At 47.8% G+C, this 12,087-nt stretch overlaps 1 protein-coding gene across 10 annotated transcripts in view; it reads left to right on the top strand.

Moving 5' to 3' along the window:
- Window positions 1–12,087, top strand: part of LOC1271567 (protein winged eye) — a 309,805-nt gene that overhangs the window by 179,843 nt on the left and 117,875 nt on the right. For 4 of the 10 annotated variants that reach the window (XM_061647334.1, XM_061647333.1, XM_061647332.1 and 1 more), the window contains exon 1: window positions 8,379–9,638. The exons of the other annotated variants lie outside the window; for them this stretch is intronic. The gene's annotated coding sequence lies outside the window, so the exon portion shown is untranslated. Of the gene's footprint in view, window positions 1–8,378; window positions 9,639–12,087 lie in introns of those variants that run through there. 10 annotated transcript variants of the gene reach the window in all.

Raw genomic sequence — 12,087 nt, 5'->3', positions numbered from 1 at the left:
CTCTAGCTGCTAGTGTTTCCACCCCTGAGCTTCCCTCTGCGTGTTCGCGTTAGATTTTTATCATTCGCTAAAAGAAATGAAAAATACCCAATAGCATTCCAGCGACATTGTTCGACTTTCTTTCCCGCTCCCGGAACGGAAACGATTCGCCCTCTCTCCCCATCCCCTGCATGGACATCGTCGCTGTTTCGTTGCTGCAATCGATGAGGGAGGAATCGAAAGGATGCCAACCAGCCATCACTGCCAACAAGTCCTTAACGAGTCGATGATGAAACGTTTGATCTGCGGGGTTGAAAAACCCGCCGTAGCCCTCACAAGAACACAACGGCAATCTCGAGACGGACGCCGGGACGGATGGGAGTCTCAGGTTGGCGGGGGAAAAGCAAACAAGCTGTCGGATGCGAGACGGTTGTGCAAAAACTATACTTTTATTCTTCGCTGTCAAACAACTACCTCCTCCTTCTCCCCAGTCCAGATGCCGAAACCTTGACTCTAGGCAGCGACGACCCAAGCTCCCGTGATTCATACTCCCGAATAGATTTCAGTTCGATTAAGAGTGACATTTCCTTTCCATCTTGCCATCCATCACGAGCTAGGAGAATGGGCAGGGCGACCGACTGCTCCCCGGCGCACAGTCGGATAAAGGACATGCGTTTTTATTTTCCTTCTGGTATTTATATTTCACTTCTCGCTCGTCTTGCTCGGGCCCGGACGCGCACAACCTTTGCCGGATGACAAATTTTCTTCTCGCTAAACAAATGCTTCGGGTTTGGCAACACTGAGCCAGCCAGAAAAGGAGTTGGGCTGGGAAGCTACCAAATTCCCACCTTCCCCCGCACACGCATTGTCAACATGCGATTACTTTTTCCTACCGGAGATGGACGAGTATCCTGCGCTTCCTCGGGATCTCGGGACGGTACAAAATGAATGAAACACATTCAGACAACCGGAACCGTCACTACTAGCGCTACTAGCGCCCCGTCCCCGGAAGCTGCCTAAGATGTGGGAAGCTGCCTAAAATGTGAGAAGCTGCCGGCTTCCCCTCCAAACAAGGTGACGGAATGGGGCGGTACGGATTCGCACCGCACGGAAGATCTCGGTAAATATTTAACGAGTCACGCACTTGTTACTTTCGATTAGATTTTATGAAGTCGACACCGGCGCACAGCTTTTGCTCCCCCTTGGCAGTCCGCGGATTAAAGTTCTTCGAATCTTCAAAGCATTAGGTACACTCCCGGGGCCTTTGCGGGGAGAAAGGGAAGGGAAAGAATAGAGCATGCTACAGGGTGCTGCTTACATCAGTTGGCGCCGCTGGCGCTGACCAGCTTGTGATGGGGAAGAAGGAAGTACGCCCAGAAAACCACTCGAAGGCTCATAACGTTGATTGATGGATTTTTGAGCGACTTCGAGTGGCGATCCAACTGATCCAAACGGGATGTGTGTGTGTGTGTGTATATGTGTGTGTATAATGGGCTCGAACCTGTAGAAAGAGTGGGAAAAGATCGAGCAAGCGAAGGCAAACTTAAATCAGATACACGAAATCTGGTCGAACGGTGGGCAAGTGACCACATTTTTGTGTGAGTGTGTGCGTTTCTTTTTTTTGGACCAACAGCGCGTATGGTGTGCGCTTTGGGCGCAGATCCTTTGGCAAAGTGCGCCTGATAGTCTCGACCGATGGGACGGTTATGATGACGATGATCGATGCTCTTGACACATGCACGACCACTTGTCTGGACCCTCGTCGCACCGTCTGCCGGGAAAGAAGGAAGAGAGGAAGGAAGGAAGCAAGAACTGAAATCATATCACCGGCCAAACTGAACCACACAAGCTACACCTGAACATGTTTCGGAGGTTTATCAATTTGTACCTTTGGTCAATTTTTTTTCTCTACTTCTTCTGTTTTCAGCTACATTGATTCCTCGGATCATGATTTAACATATGTTTTTTTGTCCTGTTGTTCTGTTGATCAACCCAGATGAACATGGTAGACAATGCGATGGTACTGTTTGCGGCATACACCCGAGCTTGCCGATGCTCTAATTAATCTTATTAGGAAGAAGGGTTGTCACAACAAAATGTATGTTTCTGTCATTGTCGTAGGGAGATATTGTTGTGATGAAGATTTGACCATCACAGCCGAAGCCATTTCATTTCAACCGAAGCCCGAATTGTGGACAGCTTCTTTCACTGTCTCATCATTAGGCAACATGCAACGCTATCTTTAATCGCGAGAAAGAGTAGTGGAAGTTTACCGAGGAGAAAAGAAATTTATGAAAATTACACCATTCATTCCAAGAAAAGAGGCTCATTTCTGCTACCCAACGGCACATTAACATGCCCCGGGATTGGGTTTTGCTCGTGGTGTGTTATTCTATCACGTAGGAAATTATCGTTCATTTTACAGAGATGCAAGACGAAAACTAATTCTATCTTTTCACCGAGATCACCAAAACACTGAGCAGTAGTGTGGGTACGAAGAGAAGGAGCGCAACACCAAAAAAAGATCCAACCCATAGCACCACCAGCCCAGCCCGCTGGTGGGTTGGACAGGCCAAACACCATCCATCAGGGACGGCCCATTGTGTTGCCGTGGCCTCTCCGCCTATTAATGATGATTTCTTACGCTTGTTCTGTGGCCCCCGCCGAAGATGGGATCGACGACAGGCGAAACGCTCGTTAAGCAGTCTCTCGGCAGTGCCTGCCAGCCCTTCGCTTCCCCATGCCTGCCATCGTCCAATCGCACAAATCGCACACGCCGCTGGTGTCTTGGTCTTGGTGTCTTGGTTTGTCTCTCGAGTAAGGGTAATGAGATTCAAGCCCGTCGTCCTACGTCTAGGAGCAGCAGCAGCAGCAGCAGCACCGTTCGTCGAGGTTTCTTAGCCCCGCGGATCAATCAACTACGGCTACTTTTTCGGACCGAAACCCGTGGTCGGAGTCTTTCGCGTTTCTTGAGTGCTGCTCATGATTGATTTCACTGCTTCACGCAAGCTTTCCACGCACACACACGACCCTTGTGTTGCACTCTCCCCCGGAACTACGGCCACTTTTATTGCGGCGCAGTGTGTTGGAGGCGTACGTCGCACGTCGCCCCGCACAGGCTGTACGATTTAACGTCTAAAATCATCTGAATTTAATCATTTTATCTCGTCTTACTACGGTTTTACGGTGCACGTTGGATAGAATTTCATTAAAATAATTCCAACGTCAGCCTCATGAAGCCATTGGAATTTCAATGAGACTGGATGACGATGGACATCTTCTCGGCTAAAAGGCAAGGTACAGAGCGGCCCAGCACTTCTTGAGCCTGCGTCTACTTAGCCTCACAGAAAACGCACACGCTTCATACAAGATGATTTCAAACGAGCCTGGGCGCCTCCCTTACGTTCCCATTTACGCCTTTTCGATGGTCACTTCACAATGCCGGTGTGAAACGGCGTAAGTGCGTAAGCAAAACTAACATTGCTGCCGCCGCAACAATCCAACGAACTATTTACGGTGCCGTCAAAACTATGAGTAAACGAAAGAATAAAATGTAATATTTCTTGACTAGCCCAACCATCCTGCTACAACTACAGCACCCCCATTACCCGGTTGAACGAGGATTGCCCAGCGAGCAAAACTTTGCCCAAACAAACCTCACGCCCAGCGTGGAAGCTCCATGGCAATCCACTCTGCATGTATCCTTCTCAAACATTATCTCTCATTTATGCTACGCGCCCGCCAGGGAGTGGGAATCCATCGCCGAAAAGTTTATCTTTTGCTCGTCGAAAGTGAAAGTTCTAGCAGGGCTGCTGCCGTGCCCTCCAGCAGGCTGGCCAAGAAGGATGGCTGTGTGGAGCAGGACGCAACGATAGTTATCAGAAAGTCAGCTGACAAGACAAGATGTTGGGTGGGTTTGTTTCGAAGGGAAGCAGCCAGATTACAACCCAAGATGGAGCACCCGTTGCAGTAGCACACAGACACGCGCACACACACGTACACAAAAGTGGATAACTCGGAAAGATCGCTCAAAGTGAACCAAAAACAAGGAGATGAAGATGGACAAGGTTTTATCGTGTAGAGAACTCCAACTCCGAAGCGCCAAGTTGGAGCGCAGTTGGAGAGATCTCGACCAACAAAAGGGAACTAGTTTTTACATCACACCGTGTACTGCTGCTGGAGTTCGGGGTGGTGGGATAGAGAAGCAAAAAAAGCAGATTGGAAGGTTGAATGACGCTCAAAGTGGCAAACGGAACAGAAAGAACGGTTCTATGGTAAAGTTTTCGCTACGATTCTTTTCATGCCAGTTTGCCCGTGAGCCGGATGTGCTGCCGAGCGAATTGAGAGGTTCTACAAAAGCGGGACAAGATAGAGCGCCAACTTTCTACAAACACACACACACGCGCAGCCCAAACCCTGGGCACTAGAACCTGGAACTTGGAAAATCCAACTTTATTAAAGCATCTCGCATACACACGGGGAAGGATTTTTCAATAAAGTTTCGTCCTACGCCTTGTCACCACCACCGCCAACTACAACTCAATGGCGACATCGGGCAACACACGGCCAAGTAAGCCAGGGATCCGGAATCCCATTCGCTTGCCTCGATGCACACGATTGCGTTTTATGAAACAATGAATTTTAGCTATGCATGGTGTTGTTTTCCCGTGTCTCGCCCTTTTTTTCATTCTTTCAAAGTCAGGACATGGGCCAAATTTTACGACGCTTTTGCGAGGACCTTCACCGTTCACTGGGTCCCTGCCGGTAGTTAATATATATTTTCTTTACCACATCATCACACTCACACACACGCGCCGTCGTCGCAATGAAACTTTGGAACCGCTTCTTGACAATTTTTAATACCCCCATCCCGTTTTCTTTTCCTTCCTTTGTCGGTGGCGGTGTGATGACTCCGGTGGAAAAGATTACGGCCCGCGCTGTTCAACCCGTTCGTTTCGGTGCAGTGAACATAGTATATGTTTGTGTGTGTGAGTGTGTGTGTGTGCTGCTACCCTACAAGCCAAGTGTGTTTTGGTACTGGTAATGGCAACACAGTTACAGGATCGTTGAAGGATTTTTAATGTTTTTAATCTGCTAGCAAATGGGTGTCGTTTCGCTCCGCAACACCTCAGATGTTGGCATGTGTAATGTTAGGCGGGTTTGATGCTGCACGTTATCCCGTTATCCGGGATGTTGTGCGGAACACAGGGGTGAAGGGTTTGTTTTGTCGCTGCAGCCGATACACACAGCATTAACGGCCCCGCAGAGGGTGATAGGGTTTGTGTATGTGCTCTCGGAGGTATGTATTGCAGAGATGACACGCATGATCCGAGTTTCAATCACGTAGAACGGCGGAATCCGTTTGACAGCTTGATGTTTCATTTTTATTTAATCCACCAACTATCAAACTCATTGTTGACGGGATTAGCTGGGCTTTGGCAAACAAAATACATATGTTCCAATACTTTCAATACATCGAAATAAGTGCAGGTTATTGTCCCCGAGATACGCTGCGCTGATTGATGCTAAATTTTGGCGTGTGTTGAGATCCTCAGTTTTAACGAACATATAGCCAATTGTCGTGTAAATTTGCTTTAAATCTTCTTCTTCTTTGGCTCAACAACCGTTGTCGGTCAAGGCCTGCCTGTACCCACTTGTGGGCTTGGCTTTCAGTGACTAATTGATTTCCCCCCATAGCAGGATAGTCAGTCCTACGTATGGCGGCACGGTCTATTTGGGGATTGAACCCATGACGGGCATGTTGTTATAAGTCGTACGAGTTGACGACTGTACTACGAGACCGGCTCGCTTTTATTTGCTTTAAATAGTAGATATTAAACCTGTGTTGTGCTCTCTGGAGTGCACCCAGAACTCCGATGCGACTCCGGTTATTGTTAGTCCGATTCCGACTACTATAAAACCGGAACAACTAGTTCCACCTGAAGTCTTACGAAGTCGGAGTCGTCCAGAGTCGTCCGAGGTCGACTGGAATCAGAATCAAACTGGAGTTGGAGTCACCTGGAGTCGGTCAGTGTTTCATTTCATTTAGTTTCGCATTTCGTCTTTTACTTTGGGCGTGCATTTCGCAAACAGGCTTTGTTTCTTAGAACTACTTAGCGACGACAGCAATGTCTTGTGACAGTTTTCTTGCACCGGCCGTTTCCGACCCCAACACAGGCCGACTCCGACTCCGGATGACTGTGGATAAGTCTGCCGATGATGCTGGTCGGATTTATCTTCCGTAGTCGAATCGGAGCTGACTCCGGATTTTTGCCAACTTTACCCATCATTAATTCTGACCGAAGAAAGACATTTTGAACCTTATTTTGAATGATTTATAAAATAATTCGAACAAAGGAATTTTTTTCCATTTGACGTTTTATATGTCAAACCAGTACAACTTGATCAGAAAACCGTCAAAGGGGCGCTTCACGATTCTAGTCAGCTTTTTATATGGAGTTTGATAGTTGGAGGCTGAAATCATGTGTACACTCAAGACAAATCCACACACAAAACTAGCCTGCGATTTTCAGCCTAGATTATATCAGCCTCAAAGCTAGAATTAGATTCGAGTACCTGCTCGAAAAATGGCAAAACAAGTTGGTGTTTTCATTTATCCCAAGGTGCATTAAAGAGGTGGTGGTATCTAGAATCAAAGTGTGTGTAGACCAGGCGGTCACACAAACTGTTTTTTTAAATAAAATTTGAACGACACTTTTTGACAGGACGGTTGTAGATTTTTGCTCAAACAGGCTTTCTGGTTGACTTGACGAATACACAAAACAATTTCAAAATCTTCAATCATAAGCAGAAGGGAAACATCAGCCTTCTAAATACATACACCTTGGGATAAGCTGACCTGTATACTATACCCACTTTGATAGCTGCACGAAAACTGGTATACAATGCAAACAGCTGACAGGCTGAAATTTCAGTCTACGATCTAAAAACGGAAAGTTGCCCAAATTTAGAAAACAGCGTCTCTTCAAATCCTCGTATAAGAGGTATCTCGCATATCTCAGAGACACCCTGTATTGGTGTTGTGTAAAATCAATTAAAACTACGGTTAAGTTGAGCAAAAAGCTTGTCCATATGCTGCACACACGTTTAAAGCCGTCGGTATTGGAACACGGAACGTTTTTTTGCCTCCTGGCTTAAATCAACTCCCCTACCCACCGTACAGTATCCGAAATGTGTCTTGGGCGGTCCAGGCAATAACAAAAAAGAAACCTCACACACGCAGTCCAGAGGATGGGAAAAACATCACTCGCTTCCGTAGCATAACGCGCGAATGTGTGTGCGAATGTGTGAAGTGTTTTTGAGCGGGATTATATGGCGGGCTTGCGGGTGTGCGTGCCTGCATGGGGCCCGGACGATATCCGCCAGCGTTTGAGGCGGGAGTTGCGGGTGCAAAGGGTAATACAGCAAGACACGGGCAAGGCATTTTCCGCGATTTTCGCCATTGCGCGTCCTTCGGCCGTTCATTTTCGTCGCCGGCACACACCGCGTTATCGTCATCACCATTCGCCCCTCTCCATCCCGTTCACTAATCCACCACCCTGCTTCGTACGGAAAGGAAGCAGCAACAGCAACAACAGCAACAAAAACACGAACGACAAAAAATGGAAATTCCCCTCCAGCCCACTTTCCACCCACTAACGGATGAGTGCGCTTATTTTTTGTTTCTTTCTCCTCTTCTTTGCAATTTCAAGAAGTGCGCTGTTCCTTCTCGCTCTGGCGTACCATGTTTTCTCATTTCCCATCGTCTTTTTTATAGTACCATAGGAATGAGGGAGTAGCAACACTGCCAAGTACCATGAGAGTGAGTGGGATAGGGCGATTGCTTGAAACCCGCGCACACATCCATCATCAGCTGTTTTGAGCACGAAGCGAAGCGCATGAGTGCTGATCTCGATGATGTTTTTTTTTTCTCTACTGCTTTGACTGCGCTACTCTATCTCTGTTACGCCACGATGTGAATGTTGCGCTTTCGGTCACTCCACAGTGACCGCAAATGGGGACGTTCTCTCGCAATAGAAGCGCTCTGGCGTAAACCATCTTCTCCGAGATTTGATTGTGCTCTTCTCCCTCTCAACGCTTCGAGATACCCGAACACAATTTCCGAACGAATGTCGTTGTTGAGAGATTACAGAATGTCGTAAAAATATTGGTTATTTTGTTGTAAAATTAAGTACACGTTAAAAATATGTCTTTCTAAAACTAAAACTAGACAGAAAACGCCATTTGAATAGTCCACCGCCGCAGAAAGATAGCTAAACCAGGAACAAAAACTCGCTTCGTTGTCACTCGCTCTCTCGCTCTCACGCTCATTCTTTCTCTCTCACGTTCTCTCGCGCTTTTTTCGTACAATCGCTCGCTCGTACGTACGGGTCCGCTTGGCAGTGCGTTTCGGGCCCCTGCTCAGTTCTCACTGATCTCTGTAAACGTGCAGAAGTGCGTGTAGTGAGTTTTTGTCGTGAAGCAGTGAGCGACGTTACGCGGAAGCTGCTAGGTCGCAATCGTAAAGTTAAACCTTGAGCGTGCAAAACGAACTGGTGAAAGCAAGTGTTGAGTTTCGAAACAAAGAGCAAACAGAAAAGTAAATATTTCCAAAACTCAGCCAACACTAGAATAACCTAGTCGAAACAAAGCAGTCAAAGCTAAAGTAAGAGAATCGTTCCATCTGTAATCACTTCTTCGTGGCGCTGCTTGATGCGTAATTATTGTGAGACAAAACAACACCATCATATCGTTCCGCAAGCAGCGCGCTGTAAATAGTGGTGCATAGAGAATTTTGTGGTTTGTAGTGTTTGGCCGTGACCAATAAATCGGGAAAAGCAGCAAACCCCCCCTACTGACGGCGTGTGTAATCGTGCGTTTCTAGAAGCAGCACAATATTACCAGCTCTAAAAACCAGTAAACATCAACAGCAGCTCCGTTTCGAGAGGAAGAAAAATCGGATTAAAATAAATCCATTCCCCCTTCGAAACAAGGCTGGCTGGCTGGCGTGTGTTGTTGTCTTCGGCTTTTCTGTGCTGCCTGCACAACAAGAGTGCGTTAAGAGTGTGTGCAACAGAAATCTAAACCGCCGTGCCACCAAATCTGGAAGGGAAGTGTGTGCATGTATATATACATATATGTGTGTGTTTGTGTAATAAACCTTCACAGAATTTCACGCGTGGTACGAAAATTGTGTGCTGTGAAAATATAAAAGCGGCGACCATCTTTTCGCTGGGCTGTATTTTGTGCAAGTGAAAAGTCAGCCCACCCTCGCAGCAGTTCGGGGTTTTCTCGTCCGTGGCGTATAGTGGCCAGAGTGAAAATCCTACCTAGAAAATCGACACATAAATCTTTCCGCTGCCCGGGATCGCCCAAGGCGCGTACACTGAGTTTTGATTCTTTCCGGATTGCCAGCTACTACTGCTTCCGTGTGCGACAAGATCACCGAAATTGCAAGTGAAGAGTGTGTGTGTGTAAGTGACGCATTAAAGGTGTGTGGTGGGCTTGAAAAGAGTGACGCTTTACTCTGCGTTAGGCGCTCACCTTTAAAGCCTCCAGTGTCAAACGGGCGGAGGAGGCCTGCGTCTCTTGTGAAGTGTTTGCCGAATTTTCACGCAGCCAAGCAATGAGTGCAAGTGAACACATTTCCACTGCAAAAGGTAATATTCTTCTTCTACACTTCTCTCCAACCGCCTCGCGCGAAGAAAGGGCTCTGACAACAGGCAAACGGCAGCCGCGCCCCCTAAGAGCGGCAGCAAATCACATCGGCTCCGACCATTTCCTTCCTTACACGACATTTTCATGTTCTTTCGATAAGTTGAAGAGAAATGATTGATAAATTGATTTTTCTCTCCGGACGGGGTTTCTGTGAGGCCGGGAGCGCGATATGATGGGACGAAAGCAGCGCTTCGTACAACGAAAGTTATTTGTGACGTAACGAGGAAGGGAAGAGTGGGCTTGGTGAAATGTATGTTATGTGTACGTGTGCGCTTGTGTGTTGCTGGTTGTTGCTGAACATTTTCCCTACGCTCGCCCGCTGCGACCAACATCAAAGTGTGTGGTTTCGATAGGCATGCCTCCCAACAACAGCAACAACAACACTGCAACGCCTCCCGTTTAGACGCTGGCTCCCACGGAACTTGTGGGCGCGATTGTGAATGTGGGGCGGTGGTGGTGGTGGTGGTTGGGGGCCTTGATCAAAGTTTCCGCGCCGCGGACGGTATATCGCGCTCGTCATCGTGTTGCGGCGGCCACCAACGCTGTTATCTCATCGAAAGGTCGGTTTTCTTCAATACCGCCGTGGTTTGGCAGCGTGCGTTCCGTGTGGCAGGGCGGGCGGCATGTTTCAGAATGCGTAGCCAAAAGAAACAAAAATCATCGAACCGAAAACAAAACAATGTGTATCAGCAGCAGCAGCAGCAGCCCTGCCGGAACGGAAGCGGGTGTTGCTGCTGGGTGGGGGTACACGGGGTGGTGTATGGTTTGAGGTTTTTTTTAGTTTGTTCATGCTTGTTTTTGCGATCCACCGACGACGACAGATGGACATTCGGAGGCCATGGTTTCGGTTATTGGAGAAACACAAAAAATAACACAGTCACACACACAGCCACACAGACACACAATCTGAGACCTCAGCACAGCGAGGTCATCTTCATGGGTTATATTACGTTAGAGCCAGCTTGAATTTCAATTTGAAAAAAAAACCTCACAGTTTTATACCACCGCTTCAGGGCGAATTCGCTGCAGGGTTTCGCATTGTTGTGGTGAAACGGCAGCCTATGCCTTTATGGGATGATCATGATCACAGTGATCTCACCTGGGACGACTCTCATCTTTGACATCCAAACATCATCCCGTACTACGAGCGGCTGCATGTACGACACCAAACGAATCACATGGTGTGTGTGTATGCGTTGTCCTCTCTCGCGCGTTCACCTGAGATTTTCCGCCACAAATGAGAGCAATAATCGCACCTGTGTGTTGTCTCATCGGCCACAGGCGGAAGACTTCCGTCGGCAACGCGCGTTGTGTGTGATTCGCGCTACCGGGTACATGGTGTGACGTCACGGCTCGCGGTGCACTCTCGTCGAGAGATTTGCGGTCGAGATTCGGCACCTGTGTGTGTGTGTGTGTATCAAAACAAACGAAAAACCCGAGGCCCGATGCTCATCTTAAACGGTTTTCGTGCGCGCTCCCCTTAAGGGGGGGAGTGCGGCACAAATAATAACAATGATTTCGCGCTATACCTACCACCCTGCTGTGGGGAGCAGTGGAGCGCGTTGTAGGTTAGGGACAGGGAATTAAAAACCACCTGTTTGTTTTTCTATCTCTTCGCGTCGGACGCGCTCCGTAGGTGTGCGAGCTCGCCGTCTCTTGATGATGCTGATGATGCTGTGAGCATCAAAAAATCTTAGCTTTTTTGTATTTTTCCCCGTGCCACGAGCAGCACGCGGTTTAAGTGGGGCAAAATTGTGTTATATTTTATGTCCACTTTTTCCACCACCCGAAAAGCCTAATTTTTGCTGACTGCCTTTGAAGGTGCTCTGACCCCTGCTGTCTATCTGACTGCAAAAAGAAAGTCAAATGATGGTGACGGGATGACGCACTCCAGCATTTGCTGCTGAACTTCTCTTCCAATGAAGGCAACATTTGGGTGCGGTTTTGGATGCTTTTCACCGCCAATGTCCCTCGTTTTAGGCTCTGCTCTGATTGACTTAGACGTGCAACAGCAACAGAGCAGCCGAACGGTTATCGGAATTGTTTCTGTACCGCTTTTCTTTACCGCCTCGATGTCTCGTCTTGTATTCAGCACACGCTGAAAGATACGGTGATCTGCGTTTGATTTTGCGACCCCTTTTTTCTCTTTCCAATCGGGTCTTTCGCTGCTGTAATTGTACACCACGCTGCAATTACATTCCGGCGACGTTATCTCTCTCGTTGTGTTGACAACACTTGCCGATTTGTGTATGCGTGTGTATGCGTGCATGTCCCCTTCCCGGTAAGTTTTTGCTGCACGCATCGCCCTTCACCTGGGAGAAAAAGATGTATAATTTTAGCTTTCCGACTGCAGCGCTTCGCCTCTCACACCCTGTTCTTTTGATCTTGGAA

The sequence above is a fragment of the Anopheles gambiae genome, chromosome 2 (genome assembly GCF_943734735.2).
Source record: "Anopheles gambiae chromosome 2, idAnoGambNW_F1_1, whole genome shotgun sequence".
Classification (NCBI taxonomy): Eukaryota; Metazoa; Arthropoda; class Insecta; order Diptera; family Culicidae; genus Anopheles; species Anopheles gambiae.
Note: the sequence above shows the minus strand (reverse complement) of the source record. Positions and strands in the feature narration are given on the sequence as shown.